The following is a 16065-nucleotide window of genomic DNA, read 5'->3' as shown; positions in this document are numbered from 1 at the left end:
TGAATCTTTGCCAGAGGACCAGGTTCGCTCTGAGGGTTCCTCCTGTGTAAATGGCAGACTCCTCCCATCTACCCACATACAGATTTGCTTAGCTGGGGCAAACCTAGTCCCCATTGCTGTACCCCAATGCTGGGTATAAAAATTATTGTCGTATTTAAAATAATTGTGTGTGAGGATAAACACCATAGAGTCCCTGATAAATAAAATGTGATCATCGGGTATTTTTTTGTTTTTGGAGAAAATAGGTGGCTGCCTGGCAGTCTTTTTCGTGCTGGATCACCGTGTAAAGTGATGAGATGTCCAGAGTGCCTATTATGTAATTATCTTGCCATGTGACCTGTTGCAGTAGCGGTAGAACATGTTGGGTATCTTTAAGATATGCTGGTAGTAGGGGGACTAGGTACTGGAGGTGTTTTTTGATAAATATGGATAGGTTAGAAGTGATGCACTAGATACCAGAGATAATGGGTTTTCCTGGGGGGTGAATAAGGGATTTATGTATTTTAGGTAGATAATAAAAGATGGCAAACCTTGGATGAGGAATGGTAATGAAGTCAAATTCATGTTTGGTGAGATAGCCTGCTTCCAGGTCTTTCATGGTTAAAGTTTTATTTTTTTTCAGGTAGGTATCAGTGGGGTCCCCACTCATTAATTTGTAGGTGTGGATATCACTTATGAGTCTGGTTGCTTCCGCTTGGTATTGGATAAAGGAGGATTACTAAGCCTCCTCCTTTATCTGCTGGGCGTATTGTAATGTTCTGATTATCTTGAAGGAGTTTAATTGCTCCACGTTCGGAGTGGTTTAGATTATGTTTAAACTTGCGAATGTCTGACATGACTTTTTTTGGGAGCTTTCGAAAGCGGCTGAATATTCATTGAGAGGATGAAATTTAGATTTGGTTTTTAAATCCGTATGTACGTACCTTAGGGTTAGAGGGTTTGCTGGCTCTTGTGTGCTAGTTTGGGCCTCCTTTTTAGGTAGTATTTTTTGAGGGCTAATTTGCACATGAATTGTTTAACTCCGATAAATACCTGGAATTTATTGAATCCTATAGAGGGAGCATACTTGAGGCCTTTTGTGAGTAGGTTGGTTTCAAGACATTTGCTTAAATTGAAGATAGAATTTCCCATGTGGTTTATCTCCATTTTCTTTTTGGAGAATTTCCCTCCTCTACACCCCCTCTGATGTTTCTTTTTGAAGCCCCCTGAAAAAAATTGGAAGTGCTAGTCCTTTTTCGTATTCGGGGATGTTTGAAATTGTTTCCACTGGTTTGTATCTGGTGTTAGTGGTTTCCACCGTGTCAGGTTGATCAATGTCGCTGAGGGGTGATTCACTTATAGTATCCAGTAGATCAAACCTGTTATGTATGATGATAGGAGTGTGTGTAGGTGATTGTAGTGGGGCCTGTGGACAGGGGCAAGGAGGGGGGAACAAGACTTAGAGTAGATCTGTTTTGAGAGGATCAGGTGATACGATTAGGGAGTGGTTGAGATTCCATATCTGAGGTTGGATGTATGGAGAATCTGTCCTCGGAACCTGGTGTACTTGGTGGTGAGGGACTAGCTGCAACCTTGTCAATGGTTTCAAAAATAGAGCCATCTCGTACATGATATTGTGTGGCGGTGTCAGGTATGACATCACGGCCAAATTTACGTCTTTTTCTTTCCATAATTTCTTTTTCCTTGCACAGAATTCTTTTTCTAATCCTATTGGAGATGCTAATTATCTCAGGATGGTTTTTGTATGAGTTTATCTCTCTGAACAATTTGTAGATTTTGGTTTTACTTTCCAATAGTTATAATTTTCTATTGCTAATTTTAAATAAATGGCTTGTTTATAAAGGGATTTGAGCATGAGGTCCCATTCAATTAAGGTGGCTGGATCACCTATATCACCCGATAGTGACTATGACAGATAGGCCTGCTGGGACGCTATCGTAGAAGAGGTAGTGCTCCAGGGTGGCGACCCCCCCAGAGGTCCCTCATTTCTTTAAGTAGAAGTTGTTCCAGAGTTTTTAGGGACTCTTTAATGTTGCTGATGCCCTCAGCATTGGGTAGAGGGGGGGTGGGTTATTTATGGGTTAGGTTGAAGAATCTGTGTAAATTATGAATGCGGTCTTTGCAGTCAGACCACAGGTCACCCATATTTGGGTAAAAAATGGAGGGGGTAGTAACCTACTGAAGCAGCCTCCTAAAGTGGTTATAAGTGGCTAAAATACTAGATTGTGGTGGCTCTGGTAGGTGAGCCTGGTTGTACATGCTGCAAGAGAAAACAACCAACCACAGGTTGTCAGAAAGGGTAAGATAAAAATCAGTGAGAGACTTGCTTTGGTATCGTTAGGCTTTGGTAGCGAGGGGTTACAATTAAGTAGGCAAGGGTGACTAAAAAGTTTAAAAGAACAATAAAACAAAGGTAAATGGCTGGCAGTTAGTTGTCGATGGCATCTTTGATAGTGGCTATGGTCAAAGACATTGGTTAGCAAACAGATGTAAGTTGGTCCAGGTGGTCTCCTAGGTAAAAAAGAAAGGGGTTAGAGATATTAATAAAATCCCATACTCACCGTGGTGGAAGAATGGGGTGAGGTTTACCTGGAGTTGAATTGATTGGGAGCGAGTCCAGTTGGATGAGGATTGTTGATGTAGATATGGTAAAAGGTCCAAGGGCTGAGGAAAGAAATGTGTATATGATTGCAACTAGCTCGATAGAGGTGTGGACCAATCCTAGAAGGAGAGTTGAATAGGGCTAATAAAATGGAATAAAATGAGGCTAGTAAAATAAATTACCTGGTTGAAGTGCTGATAGGACCTGGCGGGCACTAGGTGGAGCGCGTCCTGGGAAAACGTGATATAGATGGTGACGCGGAGGGGGGGGTGAATGTTACATTAAATGATGGGACATGTAATGGCTCGGATAGGGTAAAGTTGCCCTATTTTTAGGAAGTGTGAAAGATACCTCCTTAGTTATATTCTTAAAGGGGTTTTCTTACGAACAAATGTTCATTTTAATCAATAGTTCTTGGAATGATAATAACTTCCACAATTGGATGAATTCAAATAAAATGTCCCTGAGCTGAGATAATCTTATAAATGTGCCCCTGCTGTGTACTGTGTAATGGCTGTGTCTGACCGTACAGAACATGGTCTGATCATACCACATCTCCTGGGCAGGGGAGGAAGCTAAAGAGTATACTGACATTATAGCCGGGAATCACAGCTGATTATTTCTTTGAAGTAAAACATTGTTTAAAAACAGGCGGAGAAATGTTTTACCTCAAAAAGAATCAGCTGCGATCCCATGCTGTAATGTCTGTATATTTTTTGCTTCCTCCCCTGCCCAGGAGCTGTGGTATGATCAGACCGTTTTCCTTACAAGGTCAGACACAGCCATTACACAGGGGAACATTTATAAGATTATCTCAGCTCAGGAACATTTTATTTAACCCCTTTACCCCCGAGGGTGGTTTGCACGTTAATGACCAGGCCAATTTTTACAATTCTGACCACTGTCACTTTATGAGGTAATTACTCTGGAACGCTTCAACGGATCCCGCTGATTCTGAGATTGTTTTTTCGTGATATATTGTACTTCATGATATTGGTAAAATTTCTTCAATATCACTTGCGTTTATTTGTGAAAAAATCTGAAATTTGGCAAAAAATTTGAAAATTTCGCAATTTTCAAAATTTTAATTTTTATGCCCTTAAATCAGAGAGATGTGTTACACAAAATAGTTAATAAATAACATTTCCCACATGTCTACTTTACATCAGCACAATTTTGGAACCAAAATTTTTTTTTGTTAGGGAGCTATAAGGGTTAAAAGTTGACCAGTGATTTCTCATTTTTACAACAAAATTTACAAAACCATTTTTTTAGAGACCACATCACATTTGACGTGACTTTGAGGGGCCTTTATGACAGAAAATACCCAAAAGTGACACCATTCTAAAAACTGCACCCCTCAAGGTGCTCAAAACCACATTCAAGAAGTTTATTAACCCTTCAGGTACTTCACAGAAATTTTAGGAATGTGGAAGAGAAAAATGAACATTTAACTTTTTTCACAAAAATGTTACTTTAGACCCAAATTTTTTTATTTTTGCAGGGGTAACAGGAAAAAATGGACCCCAAAATTTGTTGTGCAATTTCCCCTGAACACGCAGATACCCCATATGTGAGGAAAAAACACTGTTTGGGCGCACGGCAGGGGTCGGAAGGGAAGGAGCGCCATTTGACTTTTTGAATGTAAAATTTGCTTGAATAATTAGCGGACACCATGTTATGTTTGGGGAGCCCCTGATGTGCTGAAACAGTGGAAACCCCCCACAAGTGACACCATTTTGGAAACTAGACCCCCCAGGGAACTTATCTAGATGTGTGGTAAGCACCTTGAACCCCCAAGTGCTTCACAGAAGTTTATAACATAGAGCCGTAAAAATAAAATTTTCACATTTTTCCAACAAAAATGTTTTTCAGCCCCCAATTTTGCATTTTCATAAGGGTAACAGGAGAAATTGCACCATGCAATTTGTTGTGCAATTTCTCTGGAGTAAGCAGATACCCAATATGTGGGGGAAAACCACTGTTTGGGCGCACGGCAGGGTTCGGAAGGGAAGGCGCGCCATTTGACTTTTTGAATGTAAAATTTGCTTGAATAATTAGCGGACGCCATGTTGCATTTGGGGAGCCCCTGATGTGGCTAAACAGTGGAAGCCCCCCACAAGAGACCACATTTTGGAAACTAGACCCCTTAGGGAACTTATCTAGATGTATGGTGAGCACCCTGAACCCCCAGGTGCTTCACAGAAGTTTATAACATTGAACCGTAAAAATAAAATTTTCACATTTTTTCAACAAAAATATTTTTCAGCCCCCCAATTTTACATTTTCATAAGGGTAACAGGAGAAATTGCACCACGCAATTTGTTGTGAAATTTCTCCTGAGTAAGCCGATACCCCATATGTGGGGGAAAACCACTGTTTGGGTGCACAGCAGGGTTCTGAAGGGAAGGAGCGCCATTTGACTTTTTGAATGTAAAATTTGCTTGAATAATTAGCGGACGCCATGTTGCGTTTGGGAAGTCCCTGATGTGCCTAAATAGTGGAAACCACCCCCACTCCCCCCACTGACTCCATTTTGTAAACTACACCCCTCCAGGCTTTTTTCAAGGGGTATAGTGAACATTTTGAACCCAGAGGTACGAAACAGAATTTGATGACATAAGGTCATCATATTGAATAAGTTGTCATTAGTCTTGAGTGCAAGTGCTCGCTATTTGAGTTTGCATCGGGTGCTCGGGTATGCACCAAGTATCGCGGGTGCTCAAGTGACATGCTCGAGTCCCTGCCCTGCATGTTTCACGGTTATTAGACACCCAAAAAAAACATGCGGGGATCGCTCGTGCATGGCTGGCAATCCCTGCGAGGTTTTTTTGGCTGTAAAACAGCTGCAAAACATTTGGGGCGGAGACTCGAGCATGTCACTCGAGCACCCGCTATACTCGGTGCATACCCGAGCACCCGATGCAAACTCAAGTAGCGAGCACTTGCGCTCAACATTAGCTGCCATATCGTCGTCATTTTTTTTTCTTTACTTCTGAAAAAATCCCAACCCTAACCTTATCCCAACCCTAAACCTAGCCCAACCCTTGCCCAACTCTAACCCTAGCCTAACCCTAACCTAACCCTAACCTTAGCCTAACCCTAGCACAACCCTAAACCTAGCCCAACGCTAACCCTACCCTAACCTTAACCCTAGCACAACCTTAGCCCAACCCTAGCACAACCCTAGCCAAACCCTAACCCTAAATCTATGTCACGCTGTCTCTGTATACTGGAGGTAGGGGGCCTAAGCTGACCCTAAGCTGGGGCCCTGACTAATCCCTCATCCTGGAGGTACTGTTAAAGGTACAGAGGTCCAGGCCGCCAGCGTAACCCCTACCTCCTGAGGATCCCTGCACCTAAGTAATCTAGTCCTGAGAAGGACCCCGATCACAACAAAAGGGGACAAGTAATAATATGCCCACACACAGTACTTAGACGAACGAGCCAGTACAAGGGAAAAACCAAAACCACCTTGCATACAAAAACTACACAACTACAACAGAGGGAACACCAACGGGAAAGGAGATAAATGATAAAGCGAGGAAGGGAAAAAACTCTCCGAATACACTTATCTCTGAAACTCCAAATACCACGATCCGCTCTGTTAGTCTGCATGAAATGCTTTCACCGACACTTCCCTAACAGACCAGCAGGCATTTGAAGGAGTCTCACTACAGCAGCATTGATTGCAGCTGGGCGAGGCTGGACCTCGTCTAGCACAGAGAGAGAGAGAATTAACTCCCTCACTGCCGAAAAACACAAAGCACCAAAAAGTCAGCTGCGAGAAGTCAGGCTGTGTAATCGTGACGATCTTCGTGGCGACACACCCGTGACAGTACCCCCCCTTCTACGAGGGGCCTCCAGACCCTCAGGGCCAGGTTTATCCGGGTGAGTCGTGTGGAAGGCCCGAACTAATCGGTCTGCGTTAATATCCGACGCAGAAACCCACATCCTCTCCTCAGGACCATACCCTTTCCAATGAACCAGGTACTGAAGGGACCGGCGATTAAAGCGTGAATCGATGACCCTCGATACCTGGAACTCCAAGTTACCATTGACCACCACTGGAGGGGGAGGTAAAGGTGACGGTACCACCGGCGCCACATACCTCTTAAGCAACGATCTCTGGAACACGTTGTGAATTTTAAACGTAGGGGGGAGGTCAAGACGGAATGCCACCGGATTAATTATAGAACTGATTCTGTACGGCCCGATGAACCTGGGACCCAGTTTCCAGGAGGGAACCTTAAGTTTTATATTCCTGGTAGACAACCATACCCGATCGTTCACATTTAGGTCCGGACCAGACACTCTCCTCCTATCAGCCATACGTTTGTATCGGTTCCCCATAGTATTCAGATTCTTCAGCACCCCTCTCCATACTGAAGCGAGTGATGAGGAAAATCGTTCCTCCTCAGGAACCCCCGAAGAGCCCCCCCTACTGAAAGTACAAAACTGGGGGTGAAAACCATATGCCCCAAAAAACGGGGACTTACCAGTGGACTCGCTCCGCCTATTATTAAGAGCAAACTCTGCCAGAGGTAAGAAAGAAGCCCAGTCCTCCTGGTTCTCTGACACAAAACACCGGAGATAGGTCTCCAAGCTCTGGTTCATTCGTTCCGTCTGACCATTGGTCTGAGGATGAAAAGCCGATGAGAACGACAAATGCATCCCCCGCCGTGCACAAAACGCCTTCCAGAACTTGGACACAAACTGAGACCCCCGATCAGACACCACCTCGGAGGGTACCCCGTGAAGCCTCACAATCTCCCCAATGAACACCTGCGCAAGAGTTTTAGCATTAGGGAGAGCAGGAAGAGCGATAAAATGTGCCATCTTGCTGAACCTGTCCACTACAACGAGTATGACCGTTTTACCCGAAGACGGAGGGAGGTCCGTAATAAAGTCCATAGACAGATGAGTCCAAGGACGCTCCGGGATCTTCAAAGGTAAGAGGGCCCCAGACGGACGGGTATGTGAGGTCTTAGAGTGCGCACAAACCCCACAGGACGCGACAAAAGTTACCACCTCCTTATGTAAGTTAGGCCACCAAAACCGACGCGAGAGGAGATCCACAGTTGCTTTACTCCCCGGGTGTCCTGCAAAAACTGAGTTATGGTGTGCCTCGATCACCTTTTGTCGCAACTGATCTGGAACAAACAGTCTCCCCGGAGGTCCAACAGGGGCGTCCCCCTGAGCCTCCAATACCTCCTCCTCCAGCTCAGAGCATACTGCCGAAACCACCACCCCCTCCTGAAGGATAGGAATCGGGTCGTCCGTATTCCCGGCCCCAGGGAAACTACGAGATAAGGCATCCGCCTTTACATTTTTTGACCCAGGACGATATGTAACGAAAAAATTAAACCTGGTAAAAAACAATGACCACCTAGCTTGTCTGGGATTCAGACGTTTCGCGGACTCCAGATATAGCAGGTTCTTGTGATCGGTGATAACGGTGACAGGATGGACTGCCCCCTCCAAAAAATGGCGCCACTCCTCAAAAGCTAACTTAATGGCCAAGAGTTCCCTATTGCCGACATCGTAATTCCTCTCAGCGGACGACAATTTTTTAGAGAAAAAGGCGCACGGATGCCACTTACCAGGGGACGAACCTTGTGACAATAATGCTCCCACCCCTACCTCGGAAGCGTCTACCTCTACAATGAATGGCTGTGACGCATCAGGTTGAATGAGTATGGGTGCCGAGGCAAAACATTTTTTCAAGGAGGAGAATGCTTGACAAGCCTTGTCAGACCACCTAGAAAAATCCGTCCCCTTTTTAGTCATGTCTGTGAGAGGCTTAACCATGGACGAGAAATTACGAATGAACTTCCGGTAATAATTAGCAAACCCCAGGAAACGTTGTAGTGCCTTAAGATTCTCTGGCCGATCCCACTCAAGAACTGCCCGCACTTTCCCAGGGTCCATACGAAAACCGGACGCTGAAACCAGGAAGCCTAAAAACTGGAGTTCCTGTACGGTGAACACACACTTTTCCCATTTGGCATAGAGTTTATTATCCCGCAAGATCAGTAACACCTGCCTAACGTGCTCCTGATGAGACACCAGATCCGGCGAGTAAATTAAGATATCATCCAGATATATGACAACAAACTGTCCCACCAGGCGGCGAAAAATGTCATTAACAAAGTGTTGGAACACCGCCGGGGCATTAGTCAGACCGAATGGCATGACAAGGTTCTCATAATGCCCCTCCGGAGTGTTAAACGCCGTCTTCCACTCATCCCCCTCCTTCATCCTAATCAGATTGTACGCCCCCCTGAGATCCAACTTAGAGAACCATTTGGCGCCCACGATCTGATTAAAGAGATCGGGAATAAGTGGGAGCGGATACGGATCTCGGACCGTAATCCGATTAAGTTCACGGAAATCCAGGCAAGGGCGTAGGCCTCCATCTTTCTTCTTAACAAAGAAGAACCCCGCAGCCACCGGTGAAGATGAAGGTCTAATATGCCCCTTAGCCAGACTTTCTGAAATATAATCCTTCATGGCCTGCCTCTCAGGACCAGAAAGGTTATACAACCTAGCTTTAGGTAACTTGGCCTCAGGGAGCAGTTTTACAGAACAGTCATACTCGCGATGAGGAGGTAGTTCCTGACACCCTTTCTCCGAGAATACATCCTCAAAGTCCGCCAGAAATGGAGGTAAGACCCAAGGAGTAACCGCACCGATGACCGTGTTCATGCAGTTTTTATTACAGAATTTACTCCATTGGCTTATCTCTCTGGTTTGCCAATTAATAACCGGGTTATGCTTAGTTAACCAAGGAAGGCCCAACACTATAGGAGTGGGAAGACCCTCCAACACGTAGCAAGACAACAGTTCTTTATGTATCGCCCCCACTTGAAGTTTTACGTCATGCACAGCTTGCAAAAAACTTCCCTGACCGAGAGGCCTGGCATCGATCGAGAATATGGGGATGGGTTTAGCCAACTCACTCAATCGCATACCTTGAACCCGGGCAAACCGAGCATCAACCAGATTAGCCCCGGCCCCACTATCCAGAAGAACAGATATCCTCTCAGTTCTCGTACCCACCACCACCTCCGCCGGTACGAGAAACTGAGACGAACCTAGGGACGAAATACCTACTCCCAGATTGCCGTCCACCACACAACCTGGGATCAACAGTTTTCCGACGACTCTTCACTCTGCAAGGGACGGGATGGACACCCCCCAATAAAATGTCCCTTTCTCCCGCAGAAGAAACACCTTCCTGTCTTATGGCGCACCACCGGTCCCCTCCCCCGAAATGATGTCCCTCCTAATTGCATAGGCTCCTCTGGACTGACCAGGGGAACCACCATATGAGGGGACCTTGTAGGAGGTGGAGTCATCACAGGGGGTAGAGTTATCCCGCACCTCTCCCGAAGCCGTCTGTCAACGCGAATAGCAAGGGCCATAGCGGCTTCCAGTGACGCGGGAGAGTCATACTGTGCCAACACATCCTGTAATTTGTCGGATAAACCTTGACAAAACTGGCTCCTAAGAGCCGAGTCATTCCACTGGGTGTCCGTGGCCCACCTACGGAACTCCGAACAGAATTCCTCCGCCGGACGATCTCCCTGCTGAATCCTACGTAACTTAGACTCAGCAAGGGAGATCCGATCTGGGTCATCATATACGAGTCCCAGAGCAGCGAAAAACCTATCCACTGACTGGAGAGCCGGGGAGCCCGGGGGAAGAGAGAACGCCCAAGATTGTGGGTCCCCTTGTAGGAGCGAGATGACAATTCCCACCCTTTGTTCTTCACTCCCCGATGACCGAGGCCGCAACCGAAAGTACAACTTGCATGCCTCCCGGAAAACAAAAAACTTGTCCCGCCCCCCAGTGAACCTGTCAGGGAGAGCTACTTTAGGTTCTGGTCCGGCTTGCTCCTGAGGATACAAAACCTTGGACCTAACGTCCGCCAGCTCCATGGACAAACTCTGCAACTGCCGAGCTAGACCGGCTACTGGATCCATGGTAGCTGGAGAAAAACTAAGTGGTCAGTGAAAATGTCACGCTGTCTCTGTATACTGGAGGTAGGGGGCCTAAGCTGACCCTAAGCTGGGGCCCTGACTAATCCCTCAACCTGGAGGTACTGTTAAAGGTACAGAGGTCCAGGCCGCCAGCGTAACCCCTACCTCCTGAGGATCCCTGCACCTATGTAATATAGTCCTGAGAAGGACCCCGATCACAACAAAAGGGGACAAGTAATAATATGCCCACACACAGTACTTAGACGAACGAGACAGTACAAGGGAAAAACCAAAACCACCTTGCATACAAAAACTACACAACTACAACAGAGGGAACACCAACGGGAAAGGAGATAAATGATAAAGCGAGGAAGGGAAAAAACTCTCCGAATACACTTATCTCTGAAACTCCAAATACCACGATCCGCTCTGTTAGTCTGCATGAAATGCTTTCACCGACACTTCCCTAACAGACCAGCAGGCATTTGAAGGAGTCTCACTACAGCAGCATTGATTGCAGCTGGGCGAGGCTGGACCTCGTCTAGCACAGAGAGAGAGAGAATTAACTCCCTCACTGCCGAAAAACACAAAGCATCAAAAAGTCAGCTGCGAGAAGTCAGGCTGTGTAATCGTGACGATCTTCGTGGCGACACACCCGTGACAATCTAACCCTAGCCCAACCCTAGCCCAACCCTAACCCTAGCCCAACCCTAACCCTAAAGTTTATTTTTTACGCCGTTCCTCATGCGGTATAAGTGATTAGACGTCTTTATTCCTCGGGTCGGTGCAATTACAGTGATGCCAGATTCATATCGGGTTTGTATGAATGACAGTTGTCACACACTAAAAGACGCATTTTTTTGCAAAGGCTAGTTTTTGCATCGCCATATTTTGAGAGATATAATTTTTCCATATTTCGGCCGACAGAGTCATGTGAAGGCTTGTTTTTTGCGGAACAAGTTGACGTTTTTATTGGTACCATTTTCGGGCACATGACATTTTTTGATCGCTTTCTATTCTAATTTTTAGAAGGCAGAATAAACAAAAACCAACAATTCAGGATTTTTTTTTTATGCCGTTCTGCGTGTGGTAAAATTGATAAGGCAGCTTTATTCTTCGAGTCAGTACGTTTACAGCGGTACCGCATTTATATTTTTTTTATATTTTGGCGCTTTTACATGATAAAAACTATTTTAATAAAAAAATAATTGTTTTTGCATTGCTTTATTCTGAGAGCTATAACTTTTTTATTTTTCGGTTGTTGGAGCTGTATGGCAGCTTGTTTTTGCGGGACAAGATGACGTTTTCAGCGGTACCATTTTTATTTTCATTCGTCTTTTTGATCGCATTTTATTCCATTTTTTGTTTGGCGGTATGATGATAAAACATTGTTTTATGATTTTACCGTGTTCACTAAAGGGGTTAACTAGCAGGACAGTTTTATAGGTTAGGTCGTTCCGGACGCAGCGATACCAAGTATGTGTACTTTTATTGTTTTTTTTTTCATAAGATTATTTATTTCTGGGTACAATATATATATATATATATATATATATATATATATATATATATATATATATATATATATATATTTTTTATTATTATTATTTTTTTTCATTATTTTTACAAATTTTATTTTCATTTTTTTTTCACTTTCTGACATTTTTATTACTTTTACACTTTTTCACACTATGGGACTTTCACTTTTTGCAGCCTGATAGGTTGTATAGCACAGGAATGCCGCACCATCCCTGCGCTATGCAGCCTGTCAGCACTGCACAGGGAGAAGTTACTTTGGTCGTGCACTGCGCATGACCAAAGCAACTTCCTGCCTCCTGGTGACCCAGATGTTGTCATGATGACGTCGGGTCACAATGGCAATATCTGGGACCGGACTCAGATGCCGCGGGACGCCGGGAGAGAAGGTAAGTATTGCGCTTACCTCCTCTTGCCACTGGAATGCTGGAATAGATATCGATCGCAGCATTTCTGGGGTTAATGTGCCGGGAGCGGTGCGGGACCGCTCCCTGCACATAGCACCAGGTGTCAGCTGTAACAATCAGTAGTTGTCTTGGGTAGGCACATATCTGATCTCAGAACTATCGACAGTACTAAATAGGTCTTGTTTTAGTCACTTGACCCATTGTTGTTGATGTAATCCCAATCTGCATGGGCCCTTCAGTAAGTAAAGTAGGCACATGATTCTTTGAGGGAGGTGCAGAATTAGTGGTGCATTCCTGTCTGATTTAATGTACTCGCCTCTCAAGACCCAAAGGACATCGTTAAGCCAAGAGGAGGTAATCAGGAGGAGGTAACTGTGCTAAACGGAACTTTGTTTTGGTCTGAATGTCTAGAATGGAAGTGATGGTAATGGGCCTAGGCATTCCATTGAGAGTCTATGGTCACGCTCCTAAACTCAGTACAGTATGTCGCTCTTGACTTAGGGATGATATTTTACTTTCTGCCATTGCTACACAGTCAGAATCATCATACATGAGCCCAAGGTCTCGAAAAAAAATGAATTGTGGAAAGTTCTGAATCATAATGGGGTAAGGAGAAGGCCAAAGCCTGTTGGTCACTTTGCAGCAAAGAAATGATGACTACCACTCGCTAGCTCTCAGAACTAGAAAAATGTGGCCATCATAAGTTAACTACATGAGTCAACATTCCCTAAAGGTGAAAACATTTTGCAGTCACTTGAAAAATGTTCAGGTAGATTTGTCTTCAATTCAGACATAGTGGTGCTGTGCAGCGGGAAAGGGTCTGAGTGGCTTTACGATACTGTATTTGCTTTGCAAGGGCCTAAACTAACCAAGTCAGGATCTGCAATTCTTTGACCACAGGTTAAAATTGATCTATGTTTTTGGGCCAGTTAGCCTATGTGCACACAAAGCGATTTTAATGCGTTTTTGCGGGGTATTTTCACAGTGAAAACGCTGTGAAAACGCATAAAAATCGCTTGTAATAGGTCTGCCATGTACTGCAATGCAAATCCGCATGTGCTGTGCAAATCATGTGAAATTTACGCTGCAAATTTGCATTGCGATAAAACCCGCAGCAAGACCAATTCTAGTGCGATTTCGCTGCAAAATCCCTGCCATTGACTTGCATTGGACCACATAAGATCCGCATGACTACATGTAGTCATGCGTATCTTATGCGATTTATGCGCGGATGGTACCCGGGTCTGGAGAAGAGGAGACTCTCCTCCAGACCTGGGTACCATAGTACCTGTAAGTAAAAAAAAGAATTAAAATAAAAAATAACCTTATACTCACCTTCTGATGGCCCCCGCTCTGCTCCCGGCGTCGCCGGTAATGTAAAAGGACCTTCCATGACGTCAGCGGTCATGTGACAGATGACGCGACTGCCAACATCACAGCAGAGCGGGGACCATCAGAAGGTGAGTATAAAGTTATTTTTTAGTTTTTACATTCTAATTCTTATTTTTTAACATTATGTTGGTCACACAATATAAATCCATGCCGGTTGCATGGATTTATATTGTGTGACCAACTTTCAAGTGATGCTAAAATTGCTTGGAAAAGCGCTTGACAAAAGCATGCAAAATCGCATGCTAAAAATGCTTGACAAACGCTTGTCCCTGGCAGAAAAAACGCATGTAAAATCTGCATGTACAATAAGCATACGTTTTTTTCTGACAGGGAGATGCAGAAACGCCCAGGAAAAATCCGGAGCATTTCTGCATCGTAGCCTTATACTGTAAAGTAGCTCTGTTCATGGAAGCCTGTCAGCTCTTGATAGGGCTTCCAAAAACAGGCATTGAGCAAGTCACTCCATCTAGCAGATCCCAGAGGAAACCTAGCCTTCACCTTTTAACCCCTGTACAGCAATTTGGACTCCCATAGAGTGTTTGCTGGTTGGTGGCGAGGACTGCAGAGAAGTGTTGAACGATATTTGTCAAAACCAAAACAGTCAGGAAACAAAGTCAGAGTTGTCAGGCAAAGGTCAACACAGTCTGAGGCCAGCAAAGGAATAACACACAGGATGATGCAGCAGGGGTATAGGGACAGAACAATAATCAGGTATAATCAATAACTGGAAACTGGAAACAGGGAGCTAGAGGTTTGTATAGGGAGAGCCTCATTCAAGGCTCCCAGGAAGGACTTAAGGAGATAACCATGTACAGATATTAGCTTCCAAGCTCCATGTATGAAAAGCAACACAAGTCCTAGAATATCAAACAAAGCTGTAGCACTGTTGACTAGTGTTGAGCGAGCACTAAAATGCTCGGGTGCTCGAAGCTCGGGCCGAGCTCGCCGTGATACTCGGGTGCTCGACCCGAGCAACGAGCCCAATGTTAGTCTATGGGAGACTCGAGCATTTTTGCGGTGGCACCCCCGGCAGTCTTTTAAAAGCCTAACAAGTGCCCAAAACGATAGTGACAGTGCTCAAATGACATGGGGACAGCATGGGGATCGCCCCAGGAAGCATTTCTGACCCCCAGGTCACTGCTGTCAACAACGTGGTCAGAGGTATTAAGCCACTTTTACAGGCTCACAATAAAACGAAAGTGAAACTTTTTTCCTGTGAAATATGTTAAGGAACATCCTTTCCAGGGAGAAGACTTGTGTATAAGTTAAAATAAATGACCAAAAACAAAAATACTCCTCCACACCTTCGGCTATGTTCACAAGTAGCATTTTTTATGCGTTTTTGCACTTTTGTATTGCTTTCAACTATGACAAATGCATTCACCGGGAAATGTCATTTTAACATTTTACAACCTTATCTGGCCATGTGCTGTGTGACACATGCATAAAGTGCTGAAAAGACATGGGAACAGCATGGGGAAGACCCCTAGAAGCATCTCTGACTCCCAGGTCACTGTCTAAAAGTGTGCCCATCATAAGTGATCCTTGCCGCATCAGAAGATGCAGACTTGCAACTATCCCCATGCAAGTTCTAGTCCCAGGGCAGTGTTCAATTGTACCTCCCCCATTCCTTGCAATACAAGCGCAAGTATGCAGCCTGCCACCCACCCACCCCCAGGCTGCAATACCATACTGCTTGCTTGCTTGAACTTGAAATTGGGCCTTTTAGGCATGTGGAGGCGGAATCAGGCCACCACGTCATGGCTGTGTTGGCGGCCTGGAATCCATACTCAGTCCCCAGCCGCCCGGCGGCCGGGTGTCCATACTCAGTCCCCAGCCGCCCCGCGGCCGAGTGTCTACACGGTCCCCAGACGCCTGGGGGCAGTCGGGTGTCCATAAACGGTCCCCAGCCGCCCCCATTTCTCCTTGGAACATCCCCCCACACACTTTTCTTAGCCCGGCCTGCTTTAGGCAGCATTGGACGAGCCCACCAGAGAACCAGACTCCTCCGGTGGGCCCTGACTTCTCCATCGGTGGAGTTGAGAGTGCCAAGGTGAGGAGCATGATGATGATGACAGAAGTTACCATCTGCTATGTTTTCTTTTAATGCAAGTGTAAGTGTGCAGCCTGCCACCCACCCACC

Source organism: Phyllobates terribilis, unplaced genomic scaffold (assembly GCF_046119375.1).
Source record: "Phyllobates terribilis strain yellow unplaced genomic scaffold, ASM4611937v1 Scaffold_11__3_contigs__length_659146591, whole genome shotgun sequence".
In the NCBI taxonomy this organism is placed as follows: Eukaryota; Metazoa; Chordata; class Amphibia; order Anura; family Dendrobatidae; genus Phyllobates; species Phyllobates terribilis.
Note: the sequence above shows the minus strand (reverse complement) of the source record.